The following is a 25,993-nucleotide window of genomic DNA, read 5'->3' as shown; positions in this document are numbered from 1 at the left end:
TCAGGTCCAGATCTGAGCCAAACACCAGTACTATGTTCTGCTCTCGCAAAGTTTGTGAGGCAGTGGCTAACCCTAACTTTCGAACTGTCCACTTTTACAAAGGTACACACCCTATCTAGACATAATAAAAATTCGATCTCTGAAACTATATTTGAATACTATGAGAGATCCATAGTCCTTCCTTTCGCTGCAGCTATATCTTGAGCGCAATCTGATTCCACGATGATCGGCAGCTGGCTGCGCTCCAGACCCTCATGGCATGCCCAAAGTTCACGAGAGATCTCTCAGGTACAAATCTCAACTCTCACAATTTTTTTGATCTTCTAGATGATAATGCTATATATATGAAAGAGCCCTGGAAATGGGTGTTAATCTTGATTCTTTTAACCTTGAAAATAATAATTATATTAAATATTTAGAAATAGCAAGACATAATATTACTACAAAAATGAAAGATATGATGGAATAAATTGGTGAGGAAAACATGGAAAGTAATAAGCAGATTATTTTGCTGGGCTTTAGAGAGGAATTGAAGGAGGACGAGGGTTTCACTCCAGTGTTGTCAAGAAAAACCTAGAAGAAGATTAGATCTGCCTATAAATACACCATACTAATGAGGGTACCAGCAATAAGGAAAAAATCTGGGGGAGCACAATCCAAATTTGGTGCTGCCCGGGTGAAAGTCATCAATGATCACTCTATTTGTGGCATTGTGATTGGATCCATAGTGAGAAGAAAAAACCAAAAAATATCCATGATAGGGGCGAGTATGAATTGCAAAGAGGTGGGCAAAATAGGTATGCGTATATTTTTGGAAGTCTTGATTAATGAGCAACATCTAGATTTTATTGGTTTACAGGAAACAATCAAGAATGATTATTCCCAGGCCTTTTTCAGGTGATCAATTTTTTTGGAAGTGGATTAAAAACCTTCTATTGGAAACTGGTGGGATTCTGGGAGGCTTCATAATCACAAGATTTAATATTTGTAACACCAATATGGGCAGGTTTCACATTAAAATCACTATGTTTTACTTGAAGATTCAGAGGAAGTGGAATCTTATTATTGTCTATGGGCATGCACAAGAAGAGGACAAGGAGTACTTCTTGGTGGAATTGGGAAATGTTTGAAGTGATCAAAGTTTGCCCATGCTGATAGGGGGCGATTTAAATATTCTCAAATGTTCTTCTGAGAAAAACAAGCCTATGAGGAAGAGTAAATGGTCAAGCATGTTTAATGCAATTATTAATACTTGTGAGCTCAGAGTGATTGATACATTAGGTGGGAGTTATACATGGTCAAATAACCAGGCTGATCCTACCTTGGAAAAAACTGGATAGATCATTGATGAATGTTGACTGGGAAGGCATGTTCCCACTTACTACTGTTCACAACCTGTCAAGAGATGTATCTGAACATAATCCCATTATCTTGGACAAAATGGAAGTCGGGGATAGAAAGCCTAAATGTTTAAAATTTTAAAAAAATTGGTTGTTGGAAGAAGATTTCCTTGCAAGAGTGACAAGGGTTTGGATGCATCCAGTTAAAGCAAGAAATACCCTGAAAATTATGCAGATCAAGTTGAAAATAATAAAAACGATCTAAAAGGGTGGGGATATAAAAAGAGAGCGATGGACAAAAAAACATGACTTGGTGCACGAATTATTTGCTACAAGTGCGTGATGAATGTGCTTCTGTTTTGAATGAACAACTAGTTAGGAAAAGTTCAAGTCTAGAAAGAAATCATGTTGTTGATCAGATGGAAAAAAAAGGCTGCTGGCCCTGATGGGGAATTCTTTCAAACCTGCTGGGATATTATCAAAGTGGATATGATGAATATGTTCAATGACTTCCACTATCAAAAAAATTAGTATGGAGAGTATTAACTATGGGATTATCACCCTTATTCAAAAAAGTGATGATGCTGATATTATTCAGAAACATAGACCTATATGTCTATTACAGGTGTTATTCAAAATCTTCACAAAGGCCATGACTGTCAGAGCTGAACCAATGGTGCAAAAGTTGATACATCCCTGTCAGAATACCTTCATTAGAGGAAGATAAATTTCTGATGGTGTGATGCTGGTTCAAGAAGTCCCGTGAGAGTCCAAATTTAAGAGGAAGCAGGGGATGGTGTTGAAAATTGACTTTTAAAAAGCATATGATAAATTAAACTGGAATTTTCTATTATACTGTTGTAGACAAAAAAGGTTCAGTGACAAATGGCTTGTGTGGATCAATGAAGCAGTGATAAAGGGGACCCTCAGTGTTAAATTGAATAATGTTGTGGGACCCTACTTTGGCAGTTTAAATGTGTTAGGAAGGGGAATCCTTTTGCTCCCTTCATGTTTAGCATGGCATCCAATAGTTTGTCTAAAATGATCACTACTGCAAAAAACAATGGGTTGATAAAAGGCCTAGCTGATAACATAGTACAAGATGGAGTGGTGATCCTTCAATATGCCGATGATGTTGGAGATATGCCCAAGAGGCAATAATAAAATGGTTATTATAATATATCTTTGTGTTTATGATAATGTTTACATACCATGATATAATTGTATTAACCGAAACATTGATACATGTGTGTTATGTGAACAACAAGGAGTCCCTAGTAAGCCTCTTGTATAACTAGCTTGTTGATTAATAGATGATCATAGTTTCATGATCATGAACATTGGATGTTATTAATAACAAGGTTATGTCATTATGTGAATGATGTAATGGACACACCCAATTAAGCGTAGCATAAGATCACGTCATTAAGTTATTTGCTATAAGCTTTTCGATACATAGTTACCTAGTCCTTTCGACCATGAGATCATGTAAATCACTTATACCGGAAAGGTACTTTGATTACATCAAACGCCACTGCGTAAATGGGTGGTTATAAAGGTGGGATTAAGTATCCGGAAAGTATGAGTTGAGGCATATGGATCAACAGTGGGATTTGTCCATCCCGATGACAGATAGATATACTCTGGGCCCTCTCGGTGGAATGTCGTCTAAATAGCTTGCAAGCATATGAATGGTTCATAAGAGACCACATACCACGGTACGAGTAAAGAGTACTTGTCGGGAGACGAGGTTGAACAAGGTATAGAGATACCGATGATCAAACCTCGGACAAGTAAAATATCGCGTGACAAAGGGAATTGGTATCGTATGTGAATGGTTTATTCGATCACTAAGTCATCGTTGAATATGTGGGAGCCATTATGGATCTCCAGATCCCGCTATTGGTTATTGGTCGGAGAGAGGTCTCAACCATGTCTACATAGTTCGCGAACCGTAGGGTGACACACTTAAGGTTTGATGTCGTTTAAGTAGATATGGAATAAGGAATGGAGTTCGAAGTTTTGTTCGGAGTCTCGGATGGGATCCAGGACATCACGAGGAGGTCCGGAATGGTCCGGAGAATAAGATTCATATATAGGAAGTCATATTCCAAGTTTGGAAATGATCCGGTGCATTTATGGCAGGTTCTAGAAAGTTCTAGAAAAGTCCGGAAGAAATCACCATGGAAAGTGGAGTCCCGGAGGGACTCCACCTTGCATGGCCAGCCAAACCCTAAAGGGTGGAGTCCCAGGTGGACTCCACCATAGGTGGCCGGCCACCCCACCCAAAGGAAAGGTGGGAGTCCCACCTTGGGTAGGACTCCCTCCTTGAGTAGGTTTCCCACCTATGGGAGGTTTTGTTGTTGGGGTCTTATTCGAAGACTTGGACTACAACTCTTGGGGATTTCCACCTATATAATGAGGAGAAGAGGGAGGGGGGCAGCCACTCTTGGCCGCACCACCTAGGGCTGCCCATGGTCGGCGCCCTAGCCACCCCCTCTCCCCAAACCCTAGCCTCTCCTCCTCCACATAATACTCCCGCAGCGCATAGGCGAAGCCCTGCCGGGGTTTCTCCACCACCACCGCCACCACGCCGTCGTGCTGCCGGGATTCCGAGGAGGATCTACTACTTCCGCTGCCCGCTGGAACGGGGAGAAGGACGTCGTCATCAACACCGTACGTGTGACCGAGTACGGAGGTGTTGCCCGATTGTGGCACCGTCAAGATCTTCTACGCGCTTTTGAAAGCGGCAAGTGATCGTCTACCGCAGCAACGAGAGCCTCCTCTCGTAGGCTTTGGAAATCTTCAAGGGTTAGTCTCGTTCATCCCCTCGTTGCTCCCATCTTCTAGATTGCATCTTGGCTTGAATTGCGTTCTTGCGGTAGGAATTTTTTTGTTTTCTATGCTACGAATCCCTACAGTGGTATCAGAGCCGTGTCTATGCATAGATGGTTGCACGAGTAGAACACAATTGTTTGTGGGCGTTGATGCTTTGTTGTATTTAGTTCGAGTACTTTGCATCTTTGTGGCATGGTGGGATGAAGCGGCTCGGGCTGACTTTACATGACCGCGTTCATGAGACTTGCTCCACGTTTGACATGCAACTTGTATTGCATAAGTGGCTTTGCGGGTGTTTGTCTCTCCCATCATAGTGAAGATTCAATTTACTCTTTCTATTGACAACACTAGTATCACCGTTGTGGTTCATGTTCGTAGGTAGATTAGATCTTACTCAAAAACCCTAAACCACGTAAAATATGCAAACCAAATTAGAGACGTCTAACTTGTTTTTGCAGGGTTTGGTGATGTGATATGGCCATAATGTGATGATGAATATGTATGAGATGATCATTATTGTATTGTGGCAACCGGCAGGAGCCTTATGGTTGTCTTTAAATTTCATGTTGAGTAGTATTTCAAAGTAGTTGTAATAGTTGCTACATGAGGTGAACAACCATGAAGACGGCGCCATGGACCTTGACGCTACACCGACGATGATGGAGATCATGCCCGTTGATGATGGAGATCATGTCCGTGCTTTGGAGATGAAGATCGAAGGCGCAAAGACTAAAGGGCCATATCATATCACATATGAATTGCATGTGATGTTAATCCTTTATGCATCTTATTTTGCTTAGAACGCGACGATAGCATTATAAGATGATCCCTCACATTAATATCAAGATAATAAAGTGTTCTCCCCTTGTATGCACCGTTGCAACAGTTCGTCGTTTCGAAGCATCTCGTGATGATCGGATGTGATAGATTCTACGTTCATAAACAACGGGTGTAAGCCATGTTTGCACACGCAGAATACTTGGGTTTGCTTGACGAGCCTAGCATGTACAGACATGGCCTCGGGACAACGGAAACCGAAAGGTTGAACACGAGTCATATGGATGATATGATCAACATGTTGATGTTCACCATTGAAGCTACATCATCTCACGTGATGATCGGTTTTGGTGTAGTGGATGTGGATCGTGTACCACTTAACAACTATGAGGGATGTTGTATTAAGTGGGAGTTCATTAGTAATTAGATTAAAACATGAACTAATTATCATAAACATAGTCTGAGTAGTATTTTGAATTAATTTTGTAGCATTGGCATCTGTTTTTCTACCATGCGCTAGTCTTGTAATTGAGATAGAAATACTGTTAAAATCTGACAAGAAACTTTACGGACTGGTACCGTATTGTTCAAGAATCAAGAATTGTTTAAGTCCTATTGCAAACTTTTAGTAAACCTCACATTGTTGATTCAAAGAGCTATGATTTCAATTAGTACCTAAAGTTATCTTGTCTCCATGAAACTTGAAGATCAAATCTGTTTGAAAAAGTAAGGAGCTGAAAATTTAGTTTTCAGAAATAAGCAAGGTATGAGATATATGTGATATCTAAGACCTTATTGCAGGATGATAGAATATAATCCAGTGAGACTACATAAACTCATAAGTTTTATGGGAATGTACGAAGGTTGAAGACGCCTGGCGTCCCAATCCTCCAACTAAGTTGGACACTAAAGATATTCGCATATCTATGAAATGACCGTCCTTAGTATGCACCGTTGCTAAGACTCGTTGTTTCGAAGTATCTCGTGATGATCGGGTGTTATAGATTCTATGAGTGCATGCAACGGGTGCAAGTCAGATTTGCACATGCGAATACTGAGGTTAAACTTTAAACGAGCCTAGCATGTACAGACATGGTCTCGGTAAGTCATCATGAAACAATGGATAAAATTATGAGTGAAATTGTTCATCATATTACAAGGTTACTAATAGTGAAATCCTGAACACTTGTCATATGATGATCAACTTCAAAGTAAGAACCTCAAGGTTATTGGTATTTGACCAACAAACCTAGAAGTTATTGAAGGTGAAGTGTTTTCTGAGAATGAGGAAAGCTAAAAGAGAAACAACAAAAGATTTTTTGGCAGAAAGAAAGAAAAGACTAGAAAGTCTAGCTCAGGTGTATATAAATGATATACATGTTATGGATGTATCCCTCGTTTGGTCACACAATGAAATTCTTGGGTATTTGTACCATATTGGTTGGTATGAAGTGTCATACAAAACAACGCAATACAATAATACAATGGCCTAAGTGACTGACAAGGAATATGATAGGAATGCACGTCCGGAACAAAAATAAAGTGTTATTATGTTCATCGTTGGCATTTTATCTAGCCCTTAGAATTTATAATAAAGAACTTAATAATTGTTATTTTGCTCTGGTCAAATGAAAACAATGAGTTGTTCAAATTATGGCATTACTCCATGTACGATGGATAAGTTATTATAAATCTTAATGGTGAAACACACACACATAATACTGACGCTAAAATGCCATAAGGCAAATGATTCGAATTACACTTATTTGTGGAACCGCCATTTAGGTCATGTTAGAAAGGAGCGCATGAAGGAACTCCATGCAAATGGATTTTTGGAGTCATTTGATTTTTGAATCATTTGGCGCTTGCAAATCTTTTCTAAAGAGAATGACTAAAATACCGTTCATAGGCCAAGAGTTGAACGGACAACTAACTTAGTGGAAACATACATGATGATGTATGAGGTTCACTGGGCATAGTTGTGTGCGGGAGATTCTTCTACTTCATGAAAACTTCCAACAATGAATTGAGTATATATGTGGATATATTCGATAAGGAAGAAGTTTGAAACATTTGAATGGATTCAAATAAATTTCAGCATGAAGTGGAAATCATCGTAATAGAAAACTCAAATATCTATGAATGGATCATGGGGGAAATATTTGAATTACGAATTTAGGTGAACATCTAAGAGAGTTATGAAATTGTTCTACAACTCACGTTTCGTGGAGTATCATAATGATGATGGAGTATCCGAGAGATGTATCCAAACCTTGTTGGATCAATGATGAGATAAAATATTGATGCCATTATATTTTTGTGGATTATGCTTTAGAGACTACCGCTTTTACACTGAATAGAGCATCATCATGATCCGTTGAAATGACACCATACGAGTTATGGCATGGGTATGAACCCTAATAGTCCTTTCTTAAATTTTGGAATGCATAGCATAAAGTAAATAAGTTTACAACCAAAATCAGATGAATGTCTTTGTTGGTTATCCCACATAATTGATTGGGAATTCTTTCCACTATGGAGACAAATACAAAAGTGTTTGTCAATGTTTCTTACTTATTTCCAAGAAATTGTTTTTAGCGAAGTATTTGAGTGGGAGGACAATAGAACTTGATAAGGTTTATGAACCTGAGCATAATGATCAGAGTAGCGCAGCATCGAAATTGGTTCCGGAAGCGGCCACTACGATCATGACTCCCATGTCTAGAAAATGTTATAGTCATGGAGATCGAAGTACTTATTGAACCTTGTAGGTATGGTTTACTTTGTGATCAAATAAATGATTTGTGAACAAAGGATTGTTTTTGAACAATGATAAACCAACTACATACAAAGAAGTTATGATGTGCCCTGACTCCGTTAAAATGGCTATACGCCATGAAATCCAAGATAGATGAATACTTTTTGAAAGTAAATGGATCTATAAAATTGATGGACTTGGATGGAATATCCTTGAATAAGCTCGACTTGTCGAAAAGTTGTTTACGACAAAGTTCAAAGAGTTGACTACGATAAGATTAGATCTTCCGTAGCAATGCTTATAGTCTATGTGGATTATTCTAGTAATCGCTACATATTTCTTTCATGAGATATGATAGTAGGATGGCAAAATACATTACTTAACAGAAGTGTGTATTAAAGGTGTATACAAGATACAACCAATTGTTTTGCTAGTGCGTGGAATACTAGATAGGTATACGAACTTCAATTGGATGAAGTGAGTATCGCGGAGTTGGAATCTTCACCGGATGAAATAGTCAAAGAGTTTTGGATTTCATCAGAAACGATGAAGATGCTTGGATTTGCAAGAAATTAAGTGGGAGCACTGAGACATATTTATAATACTTTATGTAGATGACATATAGTTGGTTATAAATGATGTAATTATATACTTTATTATAAAAGGTTTCATTGAGAATTAACTTCAATGAAAGAATATGGACATAAACATATTTAGTGTCAAGATCTATGAAGATAGATTGAAACACATAATAAGTTTAAGTCAAAGTACATAGAATGGATATTGAAGTAGTTCAATATAGAAATATTAAGAAGGTGTTCTTTTCATGTGAAATTTTAACAAGACTTGAGTGTATCTGACACTCAATGAGTAAAAACACATGAGTGATTATGGATCACGAATAATATGTACACAATTAGATGTCATGTGCTCTAAAATGTTATGAGCATATACCAGAATGATTCATGTGATGATCATTGGACGACAGTAAGAATATCCTTGAGTACTTTAGAAGAACCAAGGATATATATATAATTTTATATGGGGTAATGTCAAACAAATCACTGTAAGGTGTTGCACCGATATTGTTTGGTCACATATAAAAATGAAATTCAAATCTCAATTAGGCTAAGTATTGTTTAAAAGGTAACACAATGCTAGATTTAGAAGAGTTCTAAATATTGTGACGGATTCTACAAACATAGGGCGAAGCATGACATTGTTTTGACAATGACTGAGTATGTTGAGTCGAGAAGTTCTTTGAGAACTTGGTGTAGTTCCGATAGTGTCAGAACTTTAAAGCTATATTGTATGTGACAATATTAGTGACATATTTCAGACCGCGGAATTAAGGTTCCACCAGAAGACCAAATATATTTAATGCTGACTCATTTAGAAAATGAGTGATGCATTGAGACGCAAATGAATTGCAAAATACATACGTTTCTAAGCATATCAGATCCGTTGACTAAAACTTCTCCCGTGAGAAAAACATGATAAAGCACCGGAAGGCCAAGGTGTTATATCTTTACATATGTAAACTAGATTATTGACTCTAGTGCAAGTGGGAGACTGTTGGAGATATGCCCAAGAGGCAATAATAAAATGGTTATTATAATATATCTTTGTGTTTATGATAATGTTTACATACCATGCTATAATTGTATTAACCGAAACATTGATACATGTGTGTTATGTGAACAACAAGGAGTCCCTAGTAAGCCTCTTGTATTACTAGCTTGTTGATTAATAGATGATCATAGTTTCATGATCATGAACATTGGATGTTATTAATAACAAGGTTATGTCATTATGTGAATGATGTAATGGACACACCCAATTAAGCGTAGCATAAGATCACGTCATTAAGTTATTTGCTATAAGCTTTTCGATACATAGTTACCTAGTCCTTTCGACCATGAGATCATGTAAATCACTTATACCGGAAAGGTACTTTGATTACATCAAACGCCACTGCGTAAATGGGTGGTTATAAAGGTGGGATTAAGTATCCGGAAAGTATGAGTTGAGGCATATGGATCAACAGTGGGATTTGTCCATCCCGATGACGGATAGATATACTCTGGGCCCTCTCGGTGGAATGTCGTCTAAATACCTTGCAAGCATATGAATGGTTCATAAGAGACCACATACCACGGTACGAGTAAAGAGTACTTGTCAGGAGACGAGGTTGAACAAGGTATAGAGATACCGATGATCAAACCTCGGACAAGTAAAATATCGCGTGACAAAGGGAATTGGTATCATATGTGAATGGTTTATTCGATCACTAAGTCATCGTTGAATATGTGGGAGCCATTATGGATCTCCAGATCCCGCTATTGGTTATTGGTCGGAGAGAGGTCTCAACCATGTCTACATAGTTCGCGAACCGTAGGGTGACACACTTAAGGTTTGATGTCGTTTAAGTAGATATGGAATAAGGAATGGAGTTCAAAGTTTTGTTCGGAGTCTCGAATGGGATCCAGGACATCACGAGGAGGTCCGGAATGGTCCGGAGAATAAGATTCATATATAGGAAGTCATATTCCAAGTTTGGAAATGATCCAGTGCATTTATGGCAGGTTCTAGAAAGTTCTAGAAAAGTCCGGAAGAAATCACCATGGAAAGTGGAGTCCCGGAGGGACTCCACCTTGCATGGCCAGTGATACGTCCAAAACGTATCTACTTTCCCGAACACTTTTGCTATTGTTTTGCCTCTAATGTGTGTATTTTGGATGCAACTAACACGGACTAACGCTGTTTTCAGCAGAACTGTTCTGGTGTCTCGTTTTTGTGCAGAAATCCAACTTTCGGAAAAATCCTCGGAATTTATGCAGAAGGCCCTATTTTCCCAGAGAACTGACGGAGCCAGAAGGACAAACCAGGTGGAGGCCCGAGGGCCCCACACCATAGGGCGGCGCGGCCCCGGGGGGCCGCGCGTCCCTGGGGTGTGGCCTCGGCCGGCCTCCGACGCCCTCCTTCGGACTATTTATCGGCCTCGACCTAAAAACGCACGGGGAGAAGTCGAAGTCGCCGGGAAACCCTCCGAACGCCGCCACATCGCGAAACTCCGTCGCGGGAGCCGAAGTCTCCGTTACGGCACTCCGCCGGGACGGGGAATTGGAGGAGATCATCGCCGCCATCACCGCCAACGCCTCTACATCAACCAGCCATGTTTCCCCCATCCATGTGTGAGTAATTCCCCCGCTGTAGGCCGAAGGGGATGGTAGGGATTGGATGAGATTGGTCATGTAATAGCATAAGATTGTTAGGGCATAGTGCCTAGTGTCCGTAATTGGTACTTTGATGATATTGTTGCAACTTGTTATGCTTAATGCTTGTCACTAGGGCCCGAGTGCCATGATCTCAGATCTGAACATGTTATTGTTTCATCATGATATTCATTGTTTATGGTCTTACCTATAAGTTGTATACACATGTCGCTGTCCGGAACCGATGGCCCCGAAGTGACAGAAATCGGGACAACCGGAGGGAATGGTAGCGATGTGAGGATCACATGTGTTCACGGAGTGTTAATGCTTTGCTCCGGTACTTTATTAAAAGGAGTACCTTAATATCCAGTAGTTTCCCTTGAGGCCCGGCTGCCACCGGCTGGTAGGACAAAAGATGTTGTGCAAGTTTCTCATTGCGAGCACGCACGACTATATATGGAACACATGCCTATTGATTGCTTTGTACTTGGACACCGTTTTATTATTATCTGCAAATGCCCTGCTATGATTGTTACATGAGTTTCTCTCATCCATGCAACGCCCGTTCATCCGTCCCCGTGCCTACAGTATTTTAATCCTGCTGTTTACTAAAATCACTAGTGCTGTCTCTGTTACTCTGCTGTTATTTCACTACTGCTACTGCTATAAAACTGTTACTAGTGATAAACTCTTGCGAGCAAGTCTGTTTCCAGGTGCAGCTGAATTGACAACTCCGCTGTTAAGGCTTCCAAGTGTTCTTTGTCTCCCCTTGTGTCGAATCAATAAATTGGGTTTTACTTCCCTCGAAGACTGTTGCGATCCCCTATACTTGTGGGTCATCAAGACTATTTTCTGGCGCCGTTGCCGGGGAGCATAGCTTTATTTGGAAGTTCACTTGGATTAATATTGTTCGCTGCAAATTCTCCATCATGGGTAAACCTCGCGATACTAAGATCGCCATATTACCATCCACTACAAGAAAAGGTACAATTCTGAGTACCTCCGCTACACTTGATTCACCATCTGTGATTGATAAACTTGTTTCACCGCCACATGCTGGTACTTCTGCTGAATCTGAAAACTCTCATAATATTGATAATGTTTCTGCTGTGCTTGATGATAGTGGTTCGTTGGGATCTTTTCTAGATGCTACAATTGCTAGGTCTAGACAAATTGAAAATACTGAAACTCCTAATGCTACTACACCTGTTAATTCACCTGAACTTGATTATTTTAGTGATGATCCTGATGAAGATTATGTGGAGCTTAATGATGATTTTATTGAAAAATGCAATGCTACTACTGATGCAAGAAAAATTAAAAAGTTGCTTGCAGAACATGTTGTTAGATATAAACTGTCTCCTGATCCTAAGTTTGCCACATCTCCCATAAACATTAAGGATAAAGATTATGATTTTTCTCTTGATCTATCTCATATAGCTATTGTTGAGAAAACACCCTTTTGTGGTACTGAAAAAGAAAGTGCTGTTGAACACATGACTGAGTTATCTACTCTTAGTAGCTTGTTTTCTGATGATGTCAAGATGCGTACTTACTTTGTTGCTAAAATCTTTCCATTCTCATTAAAGGATGACGCTAAAACTTGGTATAATAATTTGCCACCTAATTCTATTAAAAGTCCGAAAGAACTGCTTGATGTTTTCTTCCGCAAATACTTTCCTGCTAGTGCTCAACATATTGCTTTGCAGAGAATTTATAATTTTGACCAGGGAGATGAAGAGAAATTGCCTGAGGCTTGGGCAAGATTTTGCTCTCTTATTAGAGCTCGGCCTGACCATGATTTGGAAAAGCATGATTTACTTGATATATTTTATAGTGGACTAACCATTGAGTCTAGGGCATACCTGGATAGTTGTGCTGGTTGTGTTTTCAGGAAAAGAACTCCGGATGACGCTGAAGAATTATTGGCTAAAATAAGCCGGAATCATGATGATTGGATTACACCTGAACCAACTCCAATGCCAATATTGAAGAAGAGGGGTTTAATTAAATTGAATGATGAAGATATGAGGGAAGCCAAGAAGTCTCTCAAGGAGAAAGGTATTAAATCTGAAGATGTGAAGAATCTTCCCCCCATAGAAGATATATGTGAGATAATTCCCCCTTCATCCATGATTGAGGTAAACTCCCTTCAACGCTTTACTAGGGAGGATATTCCGTATTCGAAGCCTCCTGCACAATGCTTAGATGAGTTTGATAATTATATTGTTAAGCAAGAAAATTTTAATATGAGAGTAGAGAATCATTTAATGGAAAATTCTCGAGCTATTAGTGAATTGCATGATATTGTGGAGAGAACCTCCAATGATGTTAAGATGCTTGTTAAACATTTTCATATGATTCAAACTCAAATTGATCAACTCACTAAAGTGCAAAATGACTTGTTAGGGAATAATTCTAAAGAGAAACATGCTTATGAAGTAACAACTAGAGGTGGTGTCTCTACCCAGGATCCTCTATATCCTGAAGGGCATCCCAAAAGAATTGAACAAGATTCTCAACGCATTGAACCTAGTGCTCATTCTAAGAGGAAAAAGAAGAAGAAAAATAAAAATGTTGTAGAATCCTCTGAACCTGCTAATGATCCTAATAGTATTTCTATTTCTGATGCTGAAACTGAAAGTGGTAATGAACACGATAAAGATAATGATAATAATGATACTCCTGATAAAGAAGAGGTTGAAGAAGAACCTGAAAAGCATGCTAAAAATAAAAAGTACACTAAAGAAGATTTTATTGCTGAGAAACATGGTAATGAAAGAGAACCTTGGGTGCAAAAGCAAATGCCTTTTCCTGCTAAGAAACTAAAATCAAAGGAAGAAGAACACTATAATAAATTTTGCGATTGGATGAAACCTTTATTCTTGCAAATCCCTTTGGTCGATGTTATTAAATTGCCTCCTTATTCAAAGTATATGAAAGATATTGTTACTAACAAAAGGAAAATCCCCAATGAGGAAATTTCCACTATGCTTGCTAATTACTCTTTCAATGGCAAAATTCCAAAGAAGTTGGGCGACCCAGGTATACCTACTATTCCTTGTTCTATTAAGAATAATTATGTTAAAACTGCTCTATGTGACTTGGGAGCCGGTGTTAGTGTTATGCCTTTTTCTCTTTATAAGAGACTTTACTTGGATAAGTTGATACCTACTGATATATCTTTGCAAATGGCTGATAAATCTACTGCTATTCCTGTTGGTATATGTGAGAATGTTCTTGTTCAAGTTACTACTAACTGCTTGATATTAACTGATTTTGTTGTGTTGGAAATGCCTGAAGATGATAATATGTCTATTATTCTTGGGAGACCTTTTCTTAACACCGCAGGGGCTGTTATTGATTGCAATAAAGGAAAGGTTACTTTCAATGTTGATGATAGGGAGCATACCGTTTATTTTCCCAAGAGGATTGAGAAAGCGTGTGGAGTTAATACTATTTCTAATGTGAGAACTATCAAAGTGGGAACCATTGATTGTCCTATATATGAGCCTAAAGAAGAATATCAAACTCTCGTGATTGGATCCATATCAATACAATTCAAGGTAACATGATTGATTTGAGGTTTATTTCTTCTTATGCTATGAAAAAGTTATTTGGTGACAAGACTTGATCAACCTTGTTAACGAATACCTTTTATATGCATAGAGGAGGTAAACAACATCTCTTTCTTCCTCCACTTGCTCTAGTTGCTGTAGCTTTTTTAATTTGCAAAGTCCCTTAGTTATTTGGAGATTTCAAAATTTTTCCTGGCCAGTAATAATAAATTAAATACCCAGAAATGTGCATTTTTCAAAGTTTTCAAAAATTCACAAAAATTATACCGTTGGTCCTATTTTTCGACGAGGCACCTGGGAGCACCAGAGGATGACCTGTGGGGCACCAGAGGGTGCCAAACCACAGGCCGGCGCGGCCAAGGAGGTGGCCGCGCCACCATGTGGTGTGGGCCCCTCCTTGCCCCACTTTGCCATCTCTTCCTCCCAGCACCTTCTCTCTCCCGAAAAAACTCGTACCAAGTTCCTCTCACTCGCGTTTTTGCTCCAGAGCTCCAGATTTCTCGATCTCTTTGCTCAGCCCAGATTTCCTGCTGAAATTTGGCACATTTGCTCCTTGGTATGTGACTCCTCCACCCATCCAAGTAGAATTTTGTTTGGTTGAGTATATCTTGAATATTTTGCTGCTGTAGGTAACATGTTTAGTGAGCTTGCATGCTTGTTCTAAGTGGTAGAAACTAGTTTTGATGCATGATTAGTACTCTAGCAAGTTCCTATGGTAGTTTCCCTTGATTATATGTCACCAAACCAAATTTTATATCACTTGTTGAAAATTTCAGAGAAGCTATGAAGAAGTTCAACTTTGGAGAGTTGTTCAAGAAAGGGACAACCAGCACCGGGAGGCCTTCTAGGCCCGCCACCCGGATTAGGCGATCATACAATGAAGACATCATCGCGCCTAGCTTCGCACCCGAAGAGGACAACGGGGCTCCTAATGCTTCGTCTTTTCCATGCTATGATTTTCTTAGGAATGCAGGGATATTGGAGGATTTCTTAACCCTTGTCAACAGGGCAGGGTTAACCACCTATGTGGGAGATGAAAGGGAGCAATATTACATGCTCACCAAAATCTTCGTCGAGAGTTTCCAGTTCAACAACAAACAATATGAGCCGACGGTTGCATTCAGGATCTATGGTAATCCTGTTACTATGAAATTGGAGGATTTTTGTCGTGCATTGGATATTGTCCCTGTAGGTACAGCAAGTAGGATTGATGACAACCCACGGGACTTGTTGGAGCTCTATCGAGGGATTACCGATGATGATTGTCGCACCATTCAGCGTGGCAAGATAAGGAACATTCAACTCCCCGCCATTAAGTATTTTGCGTACTACATTGCTACTAGCATTCTTGGTAGGGAGAACACTAGCAACATTTCTAGTTACCATCTTGCTTTCTTGAATATTGCACTTACTGGTCAGACATCTTATCACCTTGGTGCTCTTATTGCTCGCCGCCTGACTAACAGGGGCCTATTTTTGGAGGAACTATCGCACTGCGCGTTTTAACATATCTAAGTCTTCCTATTGATCCTAATGATGTGCCATTGGCCCCTAGGAGACTCGATATTACTGCTATGAAGAGTCATCATTTTGTTACTACTGATTCTACTTTAGATAATATGGTTTATAGAATGTTGTTTTCTGACGGGGATGAGAAGGAAATTCCTCTTCCCCAACCAGGTTTGTTCAGTATTGACAGGCAATCATGGTCGTGCACGAAGGAGGAAGTGGATGAACATTTGAAGATAAAAGACTTCCACCAGCAACATGACTCCGAGGACGCCGGGGCCTCCTACGACCACACCGTCACGTATCCGGGTGCTTCTTCCAGCACATACCCGGAATACGACCCATCTTCGTCATACTACGGAGACACTACCTCATGGGATCGATGGGATTGAACTCCACTTAGGCCAAAAGCCTAAGCTTGGGGGGAGGTATACCGGCATCACTCATTCTTTGCATATTATGGTTGCTGGATACTTGTACATACTTGTTTTGTTCGTTTGAGTGGTTTTCTAATGAGAGGAAGATGATATTTGGGGAAGTGCTGCCTGAAAACAGATTCTGGAATATTACCTTAAAAATTCTCAAAAATAGCCAGAGCGTCATTTTGAGCTGCCAATTTTTGTGCAGGTTCCCCAGGTTGTTATCTAACTTTCATTAGTTGAACACTTTTCGATCTGAGCAAAGTAAGATTTTTGTAAAAATCGATTTCTGTACTGCTGTCAGGTTTTGGCAGATTTCTGTCATCCTGCTGTTATGTGTTTCTTTTAGTTTGCTATTTCTTGTTTTCGCTTTGTTTCTTTCCCAAAACACAAAAAGATCAAAAATATTTCTGTTGTTTCTCTTCACCATTTGTTTGCTTTGGTTTCTTGCATTTGTTTCGCTTTATTTGCTATTGCTAGTTTGCTATAAGAAAACCCAAAAAGATTTTACTTTGTTTGCTTGTTTCCTTTTGTTCTTGTTTCTAATTTGAAAAAACCAAAAATATTTGCTGTTCTTCTTTGGTTTGTAAAGTTCATTATGAGTTCAATGGTCTTCGGTGGCTGGAGCGTGGTTTTCATTTCATATTATCCAAGCTACACAAGTGAAAAGGCAATAATGACGATCTACGACAATCTGATTGTGGTGAGAGGCTGGTATGAACTCTATTTGTTTTCATTTTTGTACATATACTCATCCATGTGAGCATGCTTAGTTGGTTCATGTGAGGTATATGTTATTTGAGAAAGTCTAGTAGTTTATGATCTCTCATGTTTAGCTCCAATCTATTAATATGAGTAGCATGTCATGGATGTTTGCTTGCATTGTTTTATTCATAAGTAAGTATGGCATTGTGGTATACTCCTCTGAATAATTCATTTATATCGACTTGGCACATGCTCACGCATGCATATGACTGAACAAAAAGTCAATTAAGCCTCGATGATCTATATTGCTTCAGAGTTCTTGTATCACTTTTATGCCTCCGTTAATTTATTTTGCCGCAAGCATGATTATGACGATTCTTGCTCTCTTGATTTGTCGCTCCCTAGTCTATTGCTAGCCTTCACTTGTACTGAGCGGGAACGCTGCTCGTGCTTCCAAACACCTGAAAACCAAGTTGTTCCAAAAGTGTCCACCATAAATACCTATGCATGGCATTTCAAACCATTCCAAGTAAATTCTCGTGCGCTACCTTTAAAACCTTCAAAATGCTTCTCAATTTGTGTTTATGTTTCATAGCTCATGAGGAAGTATGTGGTGTTTAGCTTTCAACCTTGTCATTTACTTTTGACGGACTCTCATATGGACTAGTGGCACATCCGCCTATCCAATAATTTTGCAAAAAGAGCTGGCAATGGGATTCCCAGTCCCGAATTAATTAACTTAAATAGACACTCCTCCATGGTTTGTGATTGTTGGACGGCACCCGAAGGATTCGGTTAGCCATGGCTTGTGTAAGCAAAGGTTGGGGGGAGTGTCATCATCATAATAAAACTAAAATAAAAAGGCACTCCTTCATGGTATGAGATTGTTGGCAGGCACCCGAGAATTCGGTTAGCCATGGTTTGTGTAAGAAAGGTTGGAAGGAGTGCCACATAAATATGCAATAATTCATGGGAGCCGCTCTTGAAAGTCCGGTTGGCGAGGTAGTTAGTGTACCCATTACCATTCGTTGACAACAACAAACACCTCTCAAAATAATTTTACTCCTGTCTTTATAAAAATGAAAAGCTCTAGCGCATGTTAATCCACTCGCTTCCCCTCTGCGAAGGGTCAATCTTTTACTTTTATGTTGTGTCTCCATTATTTCTTTGAGCACTATCTTGAGAGCACAACTGTCATTCTTAGTATAATATGCTTGTCTCAAAATATGATTGATTGTGGTATAACTTTGATGCATTTATCTTTTGACAATCACTACTTCTAGTCTTTTTATGAACTCCAGAGGTGCCCGGGCATTTATGTTTTGCCAATCAAATACAGGCAAGCAATATACCACTTTATCATACTCTCTTATGAACATTGCAATCCTGCTTATATACATGATTCATGATGCTTATTATTAATTGTTGGTACCTCTCCATGATTGACATAGCTGTTAGATGATCTTATTTGCATGTATCTCATTATGAATTGCTTAAGTATTAGCCATAGCATGAGAATATATACATCATATGAGCAAATGTGTTCGTGAAAGTTCTTTTATCGCTCAGTTGTTAACTGAATTGCTTGAGGACAAGCAATAAGCTAAGCTTGGGGGGAGTTGATACGTCCAAAACGTATCTACTTTCCCGAACACTTTTGCTATTGTTTTGCCTCTAATGTGTGTATTTTGGATGCAACTAACACGGACTAACGCTGTTTTCAGCAGAACTGTTCTGGTGTCTCGTTTTTGTGCAGAAATCCAACTTTCGGGAAAATCCTCGGAATTTATGCAGAAGGCCCTATTTTCCCAGAGAACTGACGGAGCCAGAAGGACGAACCAGGTGGAGGCCCGAGGGCCCCACACCATAGGGCGGCGCGGCCCAGGGGGGGCCCGCGCGGCCCTGTGGTGTGGCCCCCTCGGCCGGCCTCCGACGCCCTCCTTCGGACTATTTATCGGCCTCGACCTAAAAACGCACGGGGAGAAGTCGAAGTCGCCAGAAACCCTCCAGAACGCCGCCACATCGCGAAACTCCGTCGCGGGAGCCAGAAGTCTCCGTTCTGGCACTCCGCCGGGACGGGGAATTGGAGGAGATCATCGCCGCCATCACCGCCAACGCCTCTACATCAACCAGCCATGTTTCCCCCATCCATGTGTGAGTAATTCCCCCGCTGTAGGCCGAAGGGGATGGTAGGGATTGGATGAGATTGGTCATGTAATAGCATAAGATTGTTAGGGCATAGTGCCTAGTGTCCGTAATTGGTACTTTGATGATATTGTTGCAACTTGTTATGCTTAATGCTTGTCACTAGGGCCCGAGTGCCATGATCTCAGATCTGAACATGTTATTGTTTCATCATGATATTCATTGTTTATGGTCTTACCTATAAGTTGTATACACATGTCATTTGTCCGGAACCGATGGCCCCGAAGTGACAGAAATCGGGACAACCGGAGGGAATGGTAGCGATGTGAGGATCACATGTGTTCACGGAGTGTTAATGCTTTGCTCCGGTACTTTATTAAAAGGAGTACCTTAATATCCAGTAGTTTCCCTTGAGGCCCGGCTGCCACCGGCTGGTGGACAAAAGATGTTGTGCAAGTTTCTCATTGCGAGCACGCACGACTATATATGGAACACATGCCTATTGATTGCTTTGTACTTGGACACCGTTTTATTATTATCTGCAAATGCCCTGCTATGATTGTTACATGAGTTTCTCTCATCCATGCAACGCCCGTTCATCCGTCCCCGTGCCTACAGTATTTTAATCCTCTGCTGTTTACTAAAATCACTAGTCTTTGTCTCTGTTACTCTGCTGTTATTTCACTACTGCTACTGCTATAAAACTGTTACTACTGATAAACTCTTGCGAGCAAGTCTGTTTCCAGGTGCAGCTGAATTGACAACTCCGCTGTTAAGGCTTCCAAGTGTTCTTTGTCTCCCCTTGTGTCGAATCAATAAATTGGGTTTTACTTCCCTCGAAGACTGTTGCGATCCCCTATACTTGTGGGTCATCAAGACTATTTTCTGGCGCCGTTGCCGGGGAGCATAGCTTTATTTGGAAGTTCACTTGGATTAATATTGTTCGCTGCAAATTCTCCATCATGGGTAAACCTCGCGATACTAAGATCGCCATATTACCATCCACTACAAGAAAAGGTACAATTCTGAGTACCTCCGCTACACTTGATTCACCATCTGTGATTGATAAACTTGTTTCACCGCCACATGCTGGTACTTCTGCTGAATCTAAAAACTCTCATAATATTGATAATGTTTCTGCTGTGCTTGATGATAGTGGTTCGTTGGGATCTTTTCTAGATGCTACAATTGCTAGGTCTAGACAAATTGAAAATACTGAAACTCCTAATGCTACTACACCTGTTAATTCACCTGAACTTGATTATTTTAGTGATGATCCTGATGAAGATTATGTGGAGCTTAATGATGATTTTATTGAAAAATGCAATGCTACTACGATGCAAGAAAAATTAAAAAGTTGCTTGCAGAACATGTTGTTAGATATAAACTGTCTCCTGATCCTAAGTTTGCCACATCTCCCATAAACATTAAGGATAAAGATTATGATTTTTCTCTTGATCTATCTCATATAGCTATTGTTGAGAAAACACCCTTTTGTGGTACTGAAAAAGAAAGTGCTGTTGAACACATGGTGAGTTATCTACTCTTAGTAGCTTGTTTTCTGATGATGTCAAGATGCGTACTTACTTTGTTGCTAAAATCTTTCCATTCTCATTAAAGGATGACGCTAAAACTTGGTATAATAATTTGCCACCTAATTCTATTAAAAGTCCGAAAGAACTGCTTGATGTTTTCTTCCGCAAATACTTTCCTGCTAGTGCTCAACATATTGCTTTGCGAGAGAATTTATAATTTTGACCAGGGAGATGAAGAGAAATTGCACGAGGCTTGGGCAAGATTTTGCTCTCTTATTAGAGCTCGGCCTGACCATGATTTGGAAAAGCATGATTTACTTGATATATTTTATAGTGGACTAACCATTGAGTCTAGGGCATACCTGGATAGTTGTGCTGGTTGTGTTTTCAGGAAAAGAACTCCGGATGGCCATTTGAAGAATTATTGGCTAAAATAAGCCGGAATCATGATGATTGGATTACACCTGAACCAACTCCAATGCCAATATTGAAGAAGAGGGGTTTAATTAAATTGAATGATGAAGATATGAGGGAAGCCAAGAAGTCTCTCAAGGAGAAAGGTATTAAATACAAGATGTGAAGAATCTTCCCCCATAGAAGATATATGTGAGATAATTCCCCCTTCATCCATGATTGAGGTAAACTCCCTTCAACGCTTTACTAGGAGGATATTCCGTATTCGAAGCCTCCTGCACAATGCTTAGATGAGTTTGATAATTATATTGTTAAGCAAGAAAATTTTAATATGAGAGTAGAGAATCATTTAATGGAAAATTCTCGAGCTATTAGTGAATTGCATGATATTGTGGAGAGAACCTCCAATGATGTTAAGATGCTTGTTAAACATTTTCATATGATTCAAACTCAAATTGATCAACTCACTAAAGTGCAAAATGACTTGTTAGGGAATAATTCTAAAGAGAAACATGCTTATGAAGTAACAACTAGAGGTGGTGTCTCTACCCAGGATCCTCTATATCCTGAAGGGCATCCCAAAAGAATTGAACAAGATTCTCAACGCATTGAACCTAGTGCTCATTCTAAGAGGAAAAAGAAGAAGAAAAATAAAAATGTTGTAGAATCCTCTGAGCCTGCTAATGATCCTAATAGTATTTCTATTTCTGATGCTGAAACTGAAAGTGGTAATGAACACGATAAAGATAATGATAATAATGATACTCCTGATAAAGAAGAGGTTGAAGAAGAACCTGAAAAGCATGCTAAAAATAAAAAGTACACTAAAGAAGATTTTATTGCTGAGAAACATGGTAATGAAAGAGAACCTTGGGTGCAAAAGCAAATGCCTTTTCCTGCTAAGAAACTAAAATCAAAGGAAGAAGAACACTATAATAAATTTTGCGATTGGATGAAACCTTTATTCTTGCAAATCCCTTTGACTGATGTTATTAAATTGCCTCCTTATTCAAAGTATATGAAAGATATTGTTACTAACAAAAGGAAAATCCCCAATGAGGAAATTTCCACTATGCTTGCTAATTACTCTTTCAATGGCAAAATTCCAAAGAAGTTGGGCGACCCAGGTATACCTACTATTCCTTGTTCTATTAAGAATAATTATGTTAAAACTGCTCTATGTGACTTGGGAGCCGGTGTTAGTGTTATGCCTTTTTCTCTTTCTTCTCCTTCAACATGAGTGCCTGCCTACGAAGTTCACGTGCATAGTCGTCAGGCAGATTCTTCGTGGCTTGGGACGGTGTGCTCAAAAATGACTTAGCCCACTTCTTTTGCTTGTCAGAATATACTGGCTTGGGCTCGGGCTCTCTTTTCTTCTTGCAGTCCGCCTTCCATTTCTCATAATCAGCAGCCGCGGCCACGTCAGTTTCCTCGGCACTACGTTCCCAAGGCCTTGTGGGGAGAGGCTTCAGTGATGGCTCTGGTACCTTTGTGGTCTTAGGTACTTAAGGGTCCGGGTTAATAGTCCAGGACTGCTTCTGCTTCTTTGCTGGAGGTGGATTGGGGGGCGGCGTCTGATCACCCGTCGGACGAGGACTGGGGGGCGGCGGCTGATCACCCGCCGGACGTTGTGGACTGGGGGCGACGTCGGCTGACGTGAAGGAGGTGTAGGTGAACCACCACCACCACCGTAGGGGGGTGGACTTGTTGGCCTTGGCGCCTCGCCTGGAAACTTGATAAACTTATTTTTCCATAGAATGAACTGGCGCTTGACATCTCCAAGTCTTCTCTCCCCTTCAGGTGTAGCAATGTCAATCTCCAGGTCCTCAAACCCTTGTACTATGTCCTCCACCGTGACACGAGCATAGCCATATTGAATGGGCTTGTTGTGGTGGAGTGCTCCAGGTTCACATGGTAAAGCACTGCCGATGGCTACCTTCATGGACATGTTCCCCATTGGATAATACAGATGACATTCTTTCATCTCCTTTACATCGTGCACGGGGTAGCGAGGAGGCTCCGATGCAGTAATTTCGATCGCCAGAGGCTCCGGTGCAGTAATTTCGATCGTCGGTGCATGTGCATTAGCACCAGCCGGTGGGGGCTCCGTGGAAGCCACGCTGCTTCTTCGCTCCTGGCTTTCGACATCCGGTGGATGATCTTCATGCGTCCGAGCTGCCTCTCTTTCTTGTATTAGACCATCCACGGTTTTCTTCATCTCATTGAATTCCGATGCCAACCGCGCCACAACATCTTTATCCCGATCCGCCTTTCTCTTACGGCTTCTGTAACTGTAGGGGTCATTTTCCTGGGAAAACCCTTCTTCCCACGAAACGCCGGTGCCTTTGCCTCGTACACGTCCTCCGTGTTCAGGATTACCGAGGGCTTTTGTCAGCTGGTCATTCTCTCTGTTGAACTTGATCTTCCCCGCTTGAGCATCCCTCATTGTGTCAATAAGGGCGTGGGTGGGTTTAAACTTTGTGTCTCGGTGGGTACATTCCCCTATCACCGGGTCTAGCGTTCCCCCATGCCCGTACCACCAGCTTTTGGCCCTAGGGTCCCATCCCTCGGTACCTAGAGGGATTCCTCGCGTCGTCAGGTCATCCTCCATCTTCTGCCACTTAGGCTCCGAAAGGCGGTATCCTCCTGGCCCCATACACTACAAGAAAAGTTGCCATGGCCGACGAAGTTGAAGTCGCGCCGTGGTTGCTGGTGACCATGGCCGACGATTTTTGGTCTCTCCGTTGTGCATGTCAAAACATTTTTTTTCTCGTTTTTGAGGCCACCTAGCCCGACGAAAACGGCCAAAACGTGGCGTATGGTGTCCCGAGACGTGGTGCATCTCATAATCTCGGGTTCGCCGGCCGAGTCAACGCAAATCCGCACCGCCGAGGGATGTAGGGCCCAGATGGCAGCCTCTCTGGCATTTTTTTTCTCGATCGCGCCATCTCGTTCAACGCTCTCCGATCGAGCCATTTACGATGCAGGATCATGGGTCCCGCATGTCATCCTCTATGAACCAAAATTCTTTCTATTCTTGGATTTTTTTTGACCCCCTGATTTCTGGCTACTTCCTTTTTCTTTTGATCCCTTGCCGCCTTGGAAACGTTGAGACCGCTGCTGCTAAATGGGACCCGCATGTCATCCTCTATGTGCAATCAACTTTCTTTTCTTGGAGTTTTTTTGGCACCTCATATTTGGTCACTTGCCTTTTTCTTTCGATCCCCTGCCGCCTCTCAAACGGTGATACCGCTGCTGCTAAATGGGACCCGCATGTCATCCTCTATCTACTATAAAACTTTCTTTTCTTGAATAATTTTTGGCTCCTCATATTTGATCACTTGCCTTTTTCTTTCGATCCCCTGCCGCCTCTCAAACGGTGATACCGCTGCTGCTAAATGGGACCCGCATGTCATCCTCTATGTACTACAAAACTTTCTTTTCTTGAATTATTTTTGGCACCTCATATTTGGTCACTTACCTTTTTCTTTCGATCCACTGCCGCCTCTCAAACGGTGAGACCGCTGCTGCTAAATGGGACCCGCATGTCATCCTCTATGTACTATAAAACTTTCTTTTCTTGAATTATTTTTGGCTCCTCATATTTGGTCACTTGGCTTTTTCTTTCGATCTCATGCCACGTTTGAAACGTTGAGGAACCTGCTGGCTCATGGGACACGCATGTCATCCTCTATGTGCTATAAAAGTTTATTTTCTTGGATTTTTTTTCACCCTCTGATTTTTGGCTATTTCCTTTTTCTTTTGATCCCCTGCCGCCTTGGAAACGTTGAGTAAGCTGCTGACTCATGGGACCCGCATGTCATCCTCTATGTACTATAAAACTTTCTTTTCTTGAATTATTTTTGGATCCTGATATTTGGTCACTTGCCTTTTTCTTTCGATCTCATGCCACGTTTGAAACGTTGAGGAACCTGCTGGCTCATGGGACCCGCATGTCATCCTCTATGTACTATAAAAGTTCATTTTCTTGGTTTTTTTTCACCCTCTGATTTTTGGCTATTTCCTTTTTCTTTTGATCCCCTGCCGCCTTTGAACCGTTGAGGACTCTGCTGGCTCAGAGGTCCCACATGTTAGCCTCTATGTACAATCAAGTTTCTTTTCTTGAATTATTTTTGGATCCTGATATTTCGTCACTTGCCTTTTTCTTTTGATCTCATGCCACGTTTGAAACGTTGAGGAACCTGCTGGCTCATGGGACCCGCATGTCATCCTCTATGTACGATAAAACTTTCTTTTCTTGGATTTTTTTGGCACCTGATATTTGGTCACTTGCCTTTTTCTTTCGATCTCATGCCACCTTTGAAACGTTGACTAAGCTGCTGGCTCATGGGTCCCGCATGTCATCCTCTACGACAATAAAAGTTTTCTTTCTTGGAGTTATTTTGAACCCCTAATTACTTTCTGGATATTTCCCCTGCCGCCTTGGAATCGTTGAGGATGCTGCTGCTGTTATCACCAGAATTTGACCGAGTCAAAGGTGGGCCGCGATCAAGATGGGCTTGAAGATTATATACGGAAGAAATACGTGAATCGGCCTTATATGCAAAGTTTGGGCTAGTTTGCCCTTGTATCTGTAATATAGTAGATCGCATCTTAGATTAGAAGATAGAGTTTGACCCGTGCACGGTTAGGTGCACGCCTAAATTAGAAAGTCCCCTGGACTATAAATATGTATCTAGGGTTTATGGAATAAACAACAACCAACGTTCACCACAAATCAATCTCGGTGCATCGCCAAC

Source organism: Lolium perenne, chromosome 5 (assembly GCF_019359855.2).
Source record: "Lolium perenne isolate Kyuss_39 chromosome 5, Kyuss_2.0, whole genome shotgun sequence".
NCBI lineage: Eukaryota > Viridiplantae > Streptophyta > Magnoliopsida > Poales > Poaceae > Lolium > Lolium perenne.
This window is presented reverse-complemented; position numbering follows the sequence as displayed.